Source organism: Puma concolor, chromosome B4 (genome assembly GCF_028749965.1).
Source record: "Puma concolor isolate L17-30 chromosome B4, mPumCon1.1.hap2, whole genome shotgun sequence".
In the NCBI taxonomy this organism is placed as follows: domain Eukaryota; kingdom Metazoa; phylum Chordata; class Mammalia; order Carnivora; family Felidae; genus Puma; species Puma concolor.
Window position 1 is genome coordinate 49,073,602 of NC_141673.1, and position 15,012 is coordinate 49,088,613.

Below are 15,012 nucleotides of genomic sequence, written 5' to 3' on the forward strand. Positions count from 1 at the left end.
GCAGACTCTTACTCAAAATTAAAGGCCTTTCATGTGAAGCAGAGGAGGATTTGGTCTCCACATACAATCTTTCTGACTTATCACAGGGAGGGCCCTGGTTGTGTTGACTATGGAAATTTTTGATATTTCAGAAAACTTCTTATCAAAATCTTTTCTTTGGCCTATCCTTCTTCCTTCCTCTCTCTTTAAAAAAAGGTCTTTATTCAGGTTGGTCCTTCTTTTCTTTATGCTTAGGGTCACAAGATGACTGAAATGTGTTTTACTCACACCTTTATTTAGTTGAACACACTATCTTACTTAAAGCTACATCTTTTCCACAGTAACTATTCAATTTTACTCCAGGATTTTGAAAACAACGTTCCTCTCATTTTCAAAATTAGTAAAACTTACTCTTTCACCTTATGGTTTTCCATGCAATACTGTACGTTCATTTCTATTTAGGTCTGGCTGTAGTTACATACTCTACTTTCTCTACAGGAGAATCTCTAGCGTATATTCATTTTATCAGATGTGTTTCCTATGGTATTTCTGTGGTCGGTGTGATCGCTAAATGCAGAATAATGCTTCACCTGCCAGTACCTCTGTTAAATCATATTTCAACATCATTTTTGTGATTTTACCAAAATAGTCTTTACCTTACTCCCTAAATACAGATTTTGATTGCCGCATACATTTTGTTTTCTACGCTTACGCATCTAAATTTGCATAGTTTCTGTATATCGTGTGGTTTGTATGACTATCTGAAACAGTGGGATCATAGAATTGTATCCAACAATGTGTCAAATAGTGTCACAAGAGAGAAATGCATGGAACTAGAGTCTCCCTGCATTTTACTGGGGTTATTGATTTAACAGTAATCTCATTAACTGTGCTACTTTCCACAGTGATCACAAACATTACCTCATATTGCTAAGCACAGAAATTCTCCTTTGGAAATTAGTGCAGATAATTTTCCAAAAGGACACAGTCATTGCAAAGTATGCTTTAGCTAGAAGCTAACCAAATAAAAACTACAAATGAACCAATATAAAAGAAAAAGAAAAGCATTTGCACAATAAGTCTTATGATGCACTTAGAGAAGAGCTGTATGACATTTCCTTTTGCTGTTATAACAGTATACTATTTGGTTGACCAGCTGGCCGGCCAGCCAGCCCCTAAAGACTTCATATCCTGTTTTCCAATTATAGGACTACAAATTAATACATCTCCAGTGTTGAGCAATGACATTTCGGATCATCTAACTGACTCCTTTGCACGAGTTACCTTCCTTTATCACCACCATAAAAAGGAGACTGACGGCAGCATGTATAGTCACTGAGACGTGTGGCCTAATAAGCTGATGAGTCATGAACTCAATTCTTTCCTGTTGCCCAGCATTTCTAGCAAAGCTGAAAGGTTGACAAAACAAAAAAAACAAAAAAAAAACAAAACCATATATTTTGTAAACAAAGAAATGTGATAGGTTAACTCTGACAATATTAAAGCTAGGATGAGAAATCACTTGTTCACCATATTTCACAATCAAGAACCACTGCATAATAATGAGGGTCAAATTTATGTAATCAGGTAGATTCATGACGTGCATTCACTGGCAAATACACTGAAAATTATCTGGAGCCATAAAAATTTGTGGAATTTTTTTCCTTAAAAAGTTGCTGGGGCATCTGGGCAGCTCAGCTGATTAATGTCCAGCTTCAGCTCAGGTCATGATCTCATGGTTGGGTTCGTGAATTCGAGCCCTGTATCCGGCTGGGAAGTTATGTTGGAGGGAATAGAACAAATTGATCATGTAAGTGATCAAGTATATGAGGACATATAAGGGTTTCACATAGACCCTGCAAAGTCCAATTTGATAGTTATTTGATTGGACTTTTACCTCCTTCTGAAAAGCGTCTTCAGAATTCAAGAGCAGTCTGAAGAGTATGAGAACAGTAAGACTAAGTGTCCCAGAAGCTGGCGAGGAAGTGACCGTGGCTCTGTGGTTTCTTTTAGTATCTCATGGAGCTCTAACCTGGCAGCTTCACATAAGGGTTCAAAGTTACCAACGTGTGGGTAACTTAGAGCAGTCAAACCTGTCCAAGTTTATGTCTGATCTATCCCATCCATCCTGTGACATAGGATGGGGTTTTTATTTTTAAATCTAGGATTTTCCTTCTCCTTCTCTCAAAGCGCCAAGCAAATATTTATTGATCTCCCCAACATCTGACAGAAAGAATACCCCCCAAAATTTAAACATAAATAAATAGGGGCGCCTGGGTGACTCAGTCAGTTGAGCGTCTGACTTCGGCTCAGGCCATGATCTCACAGTTCATGAGTTCTAGCCCTGCACAGGGCTTGGTGCTGACAGCTCCGAGCCTGGAGCCTGCTTCAGATTCTGTGTCTCCCTCTCTCTCTCTCTCTCTGCCCCTCCCCTGCTCATGCTCTGTCCCCGTTTCTATCTCTCTCAAAAATAAATAAACATTAAAAGAAATTGAAAAAAGAGCTTTTCACCTTTTCATTTTCCAAGCACTGACTAGGACACACCTACATATTCTACTCTCCCTTGTTTAGCTTGGGGATACCGGCTTTCAGCAAAGTGTTAAGGCAGTTAGTGCTTGGGCCCCAAACAGTGTTCGTATTCTCAAGCTTAACACTGGGGAAGCTATGTTCCTTCTCGTAAACTGCTTTCATCAAACATCCAAATGGTAAATTGTAAGAGGTGATATTCACCCTCCCGGCAATCCCAGTGCATGATAAAAAGCGAACGTTTACGTTTGAATTGGGGGCAATATCCTCATCCAAAGAAAGGCATTTTTGGGTAGTGGCATTCACGTTATCAAGGACAAAGGAGAGTTATTCCACTGTCTTCAATTATAGCACAAAGAAACTCTACTTGTGCATAAAATGGGTGTTGCTTTGTGTCCAAATGTTAAAATAAATCATTTAAAGATGCAAAAAATTGGAAGGTAGGCAAGTAAGTGCGGATACAGTTGCATAGAACTAGGTTGGAAAGGCTTGGTTTCAGTTTGTTGAAATAGGGAAAAGATTGAAAGAAAATTTGCCACTTTTTGCAATCACAGACAAGCTTTGTTCTTTTTTGCTCTATCTTTTTGCATTCGACCTTGAATGATTACAAGAATGGCTACAAAGCTTCTAAAAATTAAAGCTCATTTCACTACAAAGGAAGTTTTCTGCAGTAGCTTTAATGTCGAACTTAAATTGAACTAGATTCCAGACTGCAGACTGTGATTAACTTTCTTGGTGGTTTTATGTAAGTGAATTAATTTTGTTCCTCAATTTCTCTTCCAATTGTAGATATTTTCAATCTGTGGGTATAGTATGGAAGTAGAGACTGCTAATAAAAACTATTCCAAAATGTTTTCATAAAATTTTACTCGTTATAAGATATGATAATTAATATCACTGTGCATACTATATTGACATCGCTAAAGCATGCTTTCTCTTTTGTGTTTTTACACAGCTACCATTTGTTAACCAAAGTAAAATTATTTAGATTACCTAGGCAACCCTAAGCGATTATATGAATTATGTGCTAGTCAAACTATCACTGTGGTGGGGAGTTTAGGCACTATTTTCAGCCCTGGTTGTGTATCGCCAGATATGTAGCTGAAAAATGTGTACATGCACCATTTTGTCAATAAGAACAAAATGTATAGGTAACAGCGCGGGCTGAGTGTGACATAAATGTGAGTGACATTTAGCTCTGGGAAGGTATGTTGGAGAGAACAGAAGAAATTGATCACGTAAGTGATCAAGTATATGAGGACATATAAGGGTTTCACATAGACCCTGCAAAGTCCAATTTGATAGTTATTTGATTGGACTTTTACCTCCTTCTGAAAAGCGTCTTCAGAATTCAAGAGCAGTCTGAAGAGTATGAGAACAGTAAGACTAAGTGTCCCAGAAGCTGGCGAGGAAGTGACCGTGGCTCTGTGGTTTCTTTTAGTATCTCATGGAGCTCTAACCTGGCAGCTTCACATGAGGGTTCAAAGTTACCAACGTGTGGGTGACTTAGAGCAGTCAAACCTGTCCAAGTTTATGTCTGATCTATCCCATCCATCCTGTGACGTAGTACTTCCTTTTTTTTTAAATCTAGGATTTTCCTTCTCCTTCTCTCAAAGCACCATGCAAATATTTATTGATCTCCCCAACATCTGACAGAAAGGGTACCCCAAAAGATGTATTTTATAAATTGCTAGTGAGTAGACAGGTGCGCTGGAAAGGAAGTGCGTGGTTCCTTGTACAGCAAGTCCTCAGTTCTGAGTGTCTTATGCTGCTGTCGATGTGATAACACAGGCCTTAGTGTGACAGCAGAGAGAGCCTGATTTCCCAGTCAGGGAGGTCTGGGTCTGCATTACAGACCAACAACCCCTTAACTAACCCTGTGGCATCAGACACGTTAACCACAGTTTCTTCGTGTGTAAAAAAGGCATAGCAACACTAGTTTGTTGTAAACATTAAACATGCTGTGTGCAAAGTGTCGGGTGCTCAACAAACTCTCAACACTTAATAAAAGTTATAATAATTCTTTTATCTTTAATTTTATCTCTAATGTCACACGAAGAGAAAATGCCCACAAATTCTGGCCTGGGGCATTTGCTGTTTTCAGTAGACTTTCTCAGCTGTGTACGGATCACAGCCTTAAGTCAACTTGTTAAAAAGCCCTATGACAAGACATGACCATGAAAAAACTCTCCTTGTGTCTGGGATGTACTTGTTCGTCTGCGGCCAAGCTCTTAGCCAGATCTGCTTTTGCAAGATTTCTTTGAAAGTCCTGAAAGAAAGAATTCATTCAGTGTTTTTCACTTGGTCACTTACATTTCATGTATTTCAGGAGTGAGCAGCATCTGGGATTAACATCTATTTGTTTATACAGTTTAGTTTTCTTTAAAAGCCAACTGATGACTCCCGCTGGCACTCTTCTGATGTGACTTGGTCCAGCCTGCCCGCTGATACCCCTGGGACCAGCCACTCCCTTTCACTGCTTTCTCTGGGGAAGCTGGCCCAGCTGGCCCAGCTGGCCTCTGCTGGGCTCCCTGGGGTCAGGCCACCGTCGGGTGCTCTCCTGCTCTCTCTGGCTTGTCCCTTCCGCCCGGCCCACTCCAGCTGCTTCCCATTCACTTCCTGGCTTCATAGGTTGGAGGGCTTGGGAATTCTTCCCTAGCGGGGCAGTGATCCGCATTCTCCACAGCTGGCAGCTTTCCTGCCAAACGTGAGTCTTCCTCTTGTAGCATCCGCACCTGTCTGCGGCTGAATCGCTTCTGGATGTGTCCACGGCAGACAGAGCTCAGAGTGCGCAGAACAAAGATGTGAGCCGAATTCCTGCCCTGGGCTGCAGGGGAGGCCACCAACTGCACACTTCATTCAGGGACGTGGAAATCGCCCCCTGCCCTGCTCCCCACCCCCAGCCTGAGGGGGAGCACGCGCTGAGCAGATTTCCACTGTTCCTGTTCTGCCCACTCCCATTTCCCCAAATGAGAGCACTAAGGAAGATCAGCAGAGCATGGAATCAACTAACCAGGGTTAAATCATGGAAAACCCCAGAGGTTCAGACAGGAAATAGGGGCCAAGCGTAGTTTCAGATAGTTGACAAAAAACCGGATTGGCTGCACATTCACCCCTGTGGATAAGTGGGCCTGGCCACTGCCTGATAGGATTGTTGTCCCTCTGTAGGTGTCCTCCGATGGCTTTACACAGAGCCTAAAGTGCTAGTTCCTAGCCCAACTTCCTCTTTCCAGTAAAAGCAGGGTGTGGTGCAGCATTTTCCAGAGTGTTCTGTGGAACAATAATCCCCTGAGATGCTCCTTGAGGAAAGGTTTCCATGGTTGAATAACATTGTGCAACATCGTGCACTGCAGCTTGCTCGAGAAGATTCGCGGAGCACATTTGTGTATTAGAGGCTCTCAGAAGTTCTGCTTTACCCAGAGGCTTGGAAAGTTACTGGACCACAGAATGCTTCTTTCAACTAACACCTAATAACAACCAGTAAAATTAATGTGCAATGGACATACTGTTCCTTAAACCGGCCAAGACACACCCGCCTCAGGACCTTTGTCCTTGCTGTTCCCTCTGCCCGGAAAGCTGTTTCTGTGGGTATTCACATAACTAATCCCCCATTCTGTTCAGGTCTCTGCTTAAGAGATGTCCTTCAGGGGGTGCCTGGGTGGGCTCAGTCGGTTAAACGTCCAGCTTCAGCTCAGGTCATGATCTTACAGTTCATGAGTTCAAGCCCTGCATCGGGCTCTCTGCTGTCAGCACTGAGCCTGCTTTGGATCCTCTTTCCCGCTCTCTCTCTGCCCCTCCCCCACTTACATGCTCTGTCTCAAAAATAAATTCACATAAAAAAAAAAGAGATGTCTTTCAGGACCATCCTATCTAAAGGAGCCTCTTCTTTCCCCCATCCATCTTTCTATTTATCCTCTTATCCCGCTTTATTACTTTTACTTAGCACTTACAACTCTCTGACATTGCAAATCATTTGTGTTATTGTATAAAAAGTTATTTATTTTCAATAAGTCCATCATAACTAAAACGGAAGGTCCATGAGGCAGAGACATTGCCTTGCTCTCTGATTTATGTTCAGCTCTTCTCTTTATGTTCAGCATTCCTTCTCTTTTCTCTTGATGCGACCTTGAGCAAATCCCTTCATCGCTTAGACCTTTGATTTTTTTTTAACATAAAACAAGGAGAAATAATACCCATCCTTCCTCTGCTATAGAAACATAAGGAGGCACAAACGAGAGCTTGGCTATGATGTTGCTTTGTAAACGGTCAGGGGCTGCTGAGCCCCTTCAGGCTGCTATAACAAAAATACCACTGACTGGAGGACTTATAAAACATCAGAAATTTATCTCTCACGGTTTTGGAAGCTGGGAAGTCCAAGATCAGGGCACCGACAAATCCTGGGTCTGGGGAGAGTCGCTTCCTGGTTCACTGATGGCTTTTTGCCATGTCCTCACATAACAGAAGTGTAGATGGCACATCTCTGGGGTCCCTTCTACAAGGGCACTGATCTCGTTCATGAAGGCTCCACCCTTAAGACCTAATCCCTTCCCATGGCCCCCACCTCCAAATACCATTCCACGGGGGTTAGGATTCAACATATGAATTTTGGAGGGACACATACATTCACACCATAGCAGAGGCTTAGCACATGCAGGTTGTCGTTATCAAAGACGAAACGCAGAAAAGGAAAGGGAAGTAAACCCCATGGTGGAGATTCTCTGGGAATGTGAGGATAGGTCCACTCTCTAGGGAGGGACAGAGTAGGACAAATGCAGAAGAGGTAGTATGATTTAGGGGGGAAAGACCCCCAAATATAGTCCAAATTGCAGGGAACTGGGAGGAATCCTTAAGAAGGTGGAAAGAAAGATGAATGAGTAGAGGCTGGTGAGCATTACTGCGCCTCTGACACTTAGTTGTTTGTTTTTTTTTTTTTTTTAAACAGTTTATTTAATCGTCATGAAAGCTCTATGGGGTAAGCGTTGTCTCGGTTTTATTTGTGAGGACACTCAGGCCGTAGAAGTTTCAGTACTGTACCCAAGGTCATGTAGGTAGTGAGAGCCCGGATCTCAATGCTGATCTGAGGCTGTGTGACGATACAGTCTTGGCTCCCACAGAGCCTGACGGGGTCTGCTCCTCGCTCTGTTGGGACGTGGCCCCGTGAGAGCGAGGGCAAGGTTAACTAGGGAACACCTGTTAGCCTCTTCCTCCACATACACCTGCAAACACTGCGGAGACATCGGACCACCCACAGGAGGCAAGGGAAGGAAAAGGAAGGTAGGAAGTTGTTAAGATGTAGCACCAGCTCTGACTTCGTTGTGGCAGAAACGTGCATCTGTGCAGTAAAGGAAACTGTTGGGGCTGGGGAGCATGGGGACTACTGCGAGCCTTGTTTACTTGTGTTATTTTCTGTTGCTAGGGCTGATTTCTTCTCATATCATGTTTCTCTTTATTTTTAAGTCATGTGTTGATATTACTGTTTGCATTAACTAGTTATCTGTGTATCTCCATCTGAGTCAAACTAAAAACCATAAATGACTTCAGTAACAAATCTGGAAATTGAATCAATTGAACGAGATCTAATTTTCTTCTCTGCGTTACCAATGTTTGCCTGATGAGGATTTAAATCAACTTTGAAAAACCTTAATTTATTTGGGTGTTAAATTCAATCAAGGCAGCCCACCAATCCAGCTGTTAGACCGACTGTATATAAGTCACTTGGACTGAAGATACTGGGAATTTTGCCCGTAAAATAGGGGACCATGGTGAGAAATCAAATCTTGACAAGCTTAGAATATAGGATAGTTGAACAGTCTGGGATAAAATGAGCAAGATGAATGTGATTCCTAGCTCATAGAACTCACTTTCCTTATAAAAGTCTGGAGGGAAGTTTTGGCTACATGTATGAAGTGGTAAATCTAAGCAATGATCAGGATAATTCAGCCCTAAAACCCTTTTCTCAAATTGATAAATGATATTGAGAGGCGAGAAAGGGGATGGGGCAATGTTTTTCTCTCACGTTTTCTTTGAATAATGCTTTCAGTTTTCTCAGTTCACCTGAAAGGACACTGTGTGTGTGTGTGTGTTTGTGTGTGTGTGTGTGTGCTGAATGTATGTGTGAGAGGAAGACAGAGAGCATTCCAAGCTTTTCAAAGTTTCCCTCCTAGCTCTCTCTACTCGTCTGCACCCTGCTGTCTGTCAGGCCCTGTGAACGTCTCTGTTCTAGTCTGATGGTGCCGGGCACAGTGCAGTGAATGACTAGGGAGGGAAATGCTGACAGCAGACTCAGCGTTTGAATCTTGGCCTCACCACGTTCTTCTGGCCTTAGCACGTTTTTTTTTTAACCTCTCTGTCTCGGTTTCTTCATTTGCAAACAAAGATAGTAACAGTCCTTACATCTTAAGGTTGTGTTGAAATAAATTTCTAGGCCCAAGATGGAGCCGCTCCTGCCCAAGGTGCCACATCAGGAAACAGAAGCTTAGACAACTTTTGTGTCCCTGTGAATGGCTGTGCTTGACCAGAAACAGTATATTCAGTCAGCCAGCTCCAAGTGTCGAGCCAGCTCTGGGCCTTCTCACCCCAAACAAGGTGGACTGTGGGGACCAAGACAATCAGATATTTTCTATTTTTCTCTTTCTTGTTCTTTATTCTTTATCTCATAAAAGTTTCTTGCCCTCCGCCCCATTTTGCAGGCCCAAAAGGAGACTGTCCACTTCACGGCATGTTAAATAATTTGTTTCACCTAAATGGTCTTTAATCATTTTTCTAAATAGTTTCATGAAGATTCTATAAGAGAATGCATGTGGAGCATCTGGTAACATGGTAAACACTCAGTAAATACCCGTCAGGTCATTTTTACTATGAACACGCTCTCCATTCTCCGTGAGGATATATGACTTTCTTGAGGAAAATAATTATTTTACTCATCTTGTGATCCTCATGATACCTTGTATATAGTAGGTGCATAATAACTGTCTACCTAAGGGAACAGAATCCACATTTTAACAATACTCAGTGTGTTTCAGTTGGCCCTTGGGCTTCTAGAAAATATGCCTGTTAGGATCAGCACCCTCACCTTGCAGGTGTTGTCAGGAGTCAGGTTGAGGGTTTGAATGCTTCACCGCTCTAAAAATAAACTCACAGTATATTTCTCAATATCCTAGCTGCCTAAACGTCATTTTATTTTTTGAACATGCATTAGTTAGGTTGGAACCTACTGTTCTGTGGTCTTTCCCAGGGGCCTGATTGTTACGGAGCTGGTAGGGGCCCCGGGTACATGGAGAATTACGGTTGTGGAAACCAGACGACTGAAGTTTTCTGCACAGCTTTGCTGAGAAAAATAGTCATTTCTGTTTCCTCCCCGTTACATTCTTGCACTTGCTTTTACGTGAGGTGGTCAAACAGAGGCAGAGGGAACATTGATTAGGGGAGCCATCTCTATTATCATTAAGACCTTTGAAAGTCCTGTTGGGCATTTGCTAAGGAGAACTGCTTTAGAAACAGTATAATCGCTTACTGTCCACGTGGGGCAAACAAATCTGTGGTCCTGCAGAGATCAGTTAGGTCCCGCAGATCAAGCTAATGAACAGCATTTCATTGCAGAGGGATGACAAAAATGGACCCTTACTAAGAAGCACTGTGAGGGGGGATCCTGGGTGGCTCAGTCTGTTAAGCGTGAACTTTGGCTCAGGTCATGATCTCCAGGTTCATAGGTTTCAGCCCCGCGTTAGGCTTTCTGCTGTCAGCACAGAGCCTGCTTTGAATCCTCTGTCTCCTTCTCTCTCTGACCCTCCCCCGCTGTTCTCTCTCTTTTTCTCCCTCTCTGTCTCTCTCGGTCCCTCAAAATAAATAAACTTTAAAAAAAAAGCACGGTGAGGATAAAGCGTGATTAAAGTGAGTCGGAAGTTACCAAGCAGGGGTCAAGAAAGGATGGGGGTGTGGGCTTGATCATGGAAATACCGGCCCAGATGAATTAATTCTATGGGCGTTTGTTTATAATAATTGTGCTTAAATGTTTGAGTAATAACCACACCCCCAAATTATGTGAAAATTATGCTCCTTTCAATTGCATAAAACAGTTTACATGCCCATTATCAGCTGAGCCAGGGAAAACGTAATGATGTAAAAGCTAAGATCGTCATGAAACGTTTCCGTAAAAAAAATGACTTTGGTTTTTCCTTGTTTGCTTGTCAATTTCAAAGGAATCACATTTCATTGTATCATATAAATAAAGTATCCCAGAGGCACTAGCCCTTACTATTTCAGTAAGCTACCCTCTATTTGGAAATTTTCTGTGGCTTTCAGATAAATGTATTTCCTTCAGAAAAGCAATCCTCACAAAGGAACCTAAGTAGATAGAGTAGAGGCTGTTTCTAATGACACTCAGGAATTCTTGATGTTCTCCTGTGTGTGGCGATCCCTCCCTTATGAGAGGAGGATCAGAAGATGCAAAACCCTATGGTGTACGGAGCAACTTAAAAGAAATATGTCAAAAGCTCATTTTGCGCGGTCCCACTTTGCAGCAGAATCCGATCCCATAGAAAGTGAAAAGGCCTGCTCTTCTGTGCTTGTAACTTGTCTTTGGAAGCCAGCCTTGACAAACCTCACAGATCAACACCCTCCCCACCCCCCCCCCCCCCGAGCAAATGTGGAAAACCACTTGTTAGTTCCTCCCCTCTAAACACTCCTCCCTGTGGCTCCACTTTTTAAAACTCTTTTATTTTTGGTAGAAGTGAGGCTCACCAAGATCTAAAATAACACGAAACCTCCTGAGGTCTATTCCAGCACGAAGTGGGCCCAATATGAGAACTGGTGCATCATGTGTTTTAAGGCAGAGGAACGCTATTTTTTTTTAACACCAGAATTTCTCTCAGAAAGGGGTCTGCTTTCGCTTTGAAAAATACCCTGATAAGAGCGGGGAGAGAAGAGAGCCCGGGAGGGGCCGGGGTGTGGGCGGAATGTTTCTGAGACAAAGGGAGCAAATGGGCAGGGACTTCCCAGCCGAGCGAAAGGGCTGCAGCCAATGGGAGGGCGGAAGTGGCTTGCATCTGTCCTGACGCTTTCTCTCCTCCCTCCCGCGCGAGAATCTTAGCTGAAATTAAGGAACTGGTTACACATTCAGTGTTAAGTCTTATTATTATTATTTTTGTAAACGCGTAAGAGCTGGGCGTGTATCCAGATCAGCAGAGTAGGTCAGAGTGAACTTGTGTGGACCCAAGGAGAGAAAAACCTCTGAGAATAAGTATTTAGGGATTTTTAAAGAAATTGTGGCGAGGCCTCTAGACACAGATCTAGATGGGTTTGCTGAAATCTTTGAGGGGGTTACGAGGGGAGTAAGGGAGCCTTTTATGGTGTCTTGGTCACACCAGCTTCTTTACGTGCAGAGTCACTACTTTAATGATACTGTCTTCATTGGTGGGAGGCTGCTGTGTGTCTTAAGCTACTTCATGGGCAGGCACTTGGAAACATGATTCTATAAACACCGGGCGTTATAGTTGATTCTGCCGTCTTTGCACGGGCTAGACTTCAAAATGATGTTAATTTAAGAGGCTGGCTGATGGAAAATAAAGATTCTTTCATAGAATAACAAAGCACTGTAAGACCCTAGTCTTACAATTGATAAATATCCAACACCACCAGTTTTTCCAACAGCAATTCAAATCCTTAAAATCAGGGCCAGATAAGTTGGATACCTAATATTCCCATTACCCCAGGTTGTTAAGGTACAGGTGAAGAGGGGTCAATATATTTGACCCTCTGCCTATGTTCATCATTATCTGTGCTAGGATCAAACCTAGAGTACCACTGTGTACATCAGAAACAAAAACACATTTGACAGTGTTTCACAGGGTATCTCAGAATTTGGGGGGCATACAAATTAGTGGCACATCACCTGAAGAAATGATTCAATCTCATCAGATACTTCCTCCGACTGGAATGCTCTGATCCAGAGTTTCAGATTGCATCACTTCCTGAGAGATGCCTTCCCTGACCACCCCTTACAAAGTACCCCTCTCCCCCTCACTCTGGCTTTTCTTCACAACACTTATTACCATCTGAAACAATCCATTCATTTTTTTTTTTTTTTTTAAACCTGGTTTTGGTCTGTCTGCCAACTATTCCAATATGAAGACCATGAAAGCAAGGAATTGACACTCTTGTTCATTGTTTCTCAAGCTCTAGGATGATGTCTGGCATCTTAGCAGAGCTCAGTAAATATTTGTTGAATCATCTGATGAATTTCACTCAGCCTTTAATCTGTACAGATTATCGAAATCCTCATAGGCCACTACAAATATAGTGTGGTTATTATTATAAAGGAAATACATACCGAAGGATTCTTTAGCTGGTGTTTTGATCTAATTCCTTTTTATTATCATCCTAATCTTGGATCATGTAAATGATGATCACATTATACCCATCAGGATACTTTGCAAGAAAAAAATTCAGAATTATAGCAGTAATTTGGCAGTAACTTCCCAGTGCAATTGGGAACTGATGCACTGAAAGTGAATCTAAAGATTCAATTAAATGATATAACAGTAGGGTTCAGTTTTCATATGGAGGGATGTTTTGATGTTCAATTTTAGCTTTAGGTTAATAGCATTGTTAGATTACATTCTTGGGTCATTAAAAGGATGAGTTCACTTTTTTTTTAATATAAGAAAACATGCAGTGGTGGAAGCTAGATAGCAATACCTATTGATAAGATTTTTAATATTACTTTTGATTTCAAATTTATTCAAAAATATAATTATGACTAGGGGATGTATAAATGTCTTCAAAATGAGAACAAATAACAAGAATGTTCTTTAGCTCTATATTATGGATAATTAAAAAAAGACAATCCAGGGTATAAATGCACTGTTTTGAGAGAATGGAACTATTTTTCTCCTTTGTACCTTATTGCTTTGATTTTTTTTTGGAGGATCTTATTTATCATAAGTTGTCATAGGAGCCTTGTTTTATGATGTAACCAGAGTTGTTAAACATAAAATTATTAATTTTATTCTTTGTATATTATTTTCTCCATCCTCATATGAGAATAACAACAGAAGCACTGCTGAATTAACCTGAGTGCAGAAAAGAAAGTTCCAGAGAATTTTTCAAAATTTCATTTCCAGAATTGATGGGTGTGTATTCACTACTGGTAGAGTAAAGAAAGAAGTATTTTCAGATGTTTACGTATGCAAAAATTGCTTTGGTTTTACCTCCAAAAAGCATTTTATCTATTTTTTGCATAACAAATTACCACAAAATTTAGTGGCTTGAAGCAACAATAGGCATTTATCTCTCACAATTTCTGGGAGGAATTAGGGAGAAGCTAAGGTTCTGCTGGGGAGTCTTTCATGAAGTTGCAGTCAAGATGTTGCCCAGGTTGCAGAAAGCTTGACTGGGGCTAGAGAGTCTGCTTCCAAGATGGCGGACTCCCATGGCTGGGGGAATACGTGCTGCTTGTTGACAGGAAACCTTGTTTTCTCATAATGTATACTTCTCCATAGGACTGCTTGAGTGTCTTTACAACATGATGGGTGAATTCTCCTGGAGCAAATGATTCAAGTAAGCAATGTGGAAGTTGCTATGTTTTCTGTGACCTAACCTCAGAAGTCACACTATCACTTCCATCATGTTCTACTAGTCACACAAACTGACCTTCATACCATGTGGGAAGTGACTGACTACGTGAGGGCATAAATACCAGGAGATAAGAGTCATTGGGATCATCTTGGATGCTAAGGATAAGTGAGAAATCACAAGGTTATTTTAAAATCTACCACTGTTATGAATTTTGAATTGATTACCAATGTTCACTAAAAACTGCTTTGAAAATTATGGAGTGGTGGTGCAGAAATGGAAATAGCATTTAACAAGAAGACTTGATAAGTGTATAAATAACATTCCCCCCCCCCATATTATGAATAGTGCGTATCATCACATTGGATAAAGCAAATAAGTAAATACTGTCAAATCTGCTTCATAAGATCATAAACCTTTTGGTGGGAAATGAGATCAGATAATTGAAAAGAAAAAGAAAACGGAGAAGGGAAAGATCGGAAAACAAGGATCTACAGAAAGAAAAAAGTAGTGGCATAACAAAAGAGAAGGGAAAGGGAATAACAGGGATGAGAAAAGAAACAGGAGCGATAATCACATAAGATATAGAAGACAAAGATATGGAAATAAGAAGCAAAAGGAGTGTAGGAAAAAGAGATGATTTGCACAAAAGAGAGAAGAAGGGAGAAAAGATCATGAGAACAGGAGAGAGTTTAAAAAGAAAAAAAAAAAGTAGAGATTAGCCTCTTCATTCCTTTCCTCTACCTGTGTTTAGATCCTTCACCACCTCAGAACAGGACCAGGGACTTGCAGCCTCTGACTCGGTTTGCTCCCTGTGTTTCCGAGCTCTTCTGGGAAGGACCTGGTTTTCAGCTTCTTGTCCAGACTGGATTGGCTAAGCGCTTCTGGAGAGAAGAGTTGAATGAATATTTTATTTAATATCCAACTTGTTCTTCT

General features: G+C 41.5%; 1 long non-coding RNA gene across 1 annotated transcript in view; it reads right to left on the minus strand.

Annotated features, from left to right (window-relative positions):
* Positions 1-12,618: 12,618 nt before the first annotated feature.
* LOC147579051 (uncharacterized) overlaps positions 12,619-15,012 on the minus strand; it is a 173,707-nt gene continuing 171,313 nt past the window's right edge. The window contains exon 8 of the long non-coding RNA XR_015253497.1: positions 12,619-14,960. This is a non-coding gene — a long non-coding RNA (uncharacterized LOC147579051). The remainder of the gene's footprint in view (positions 14,961-15,012) is intronic.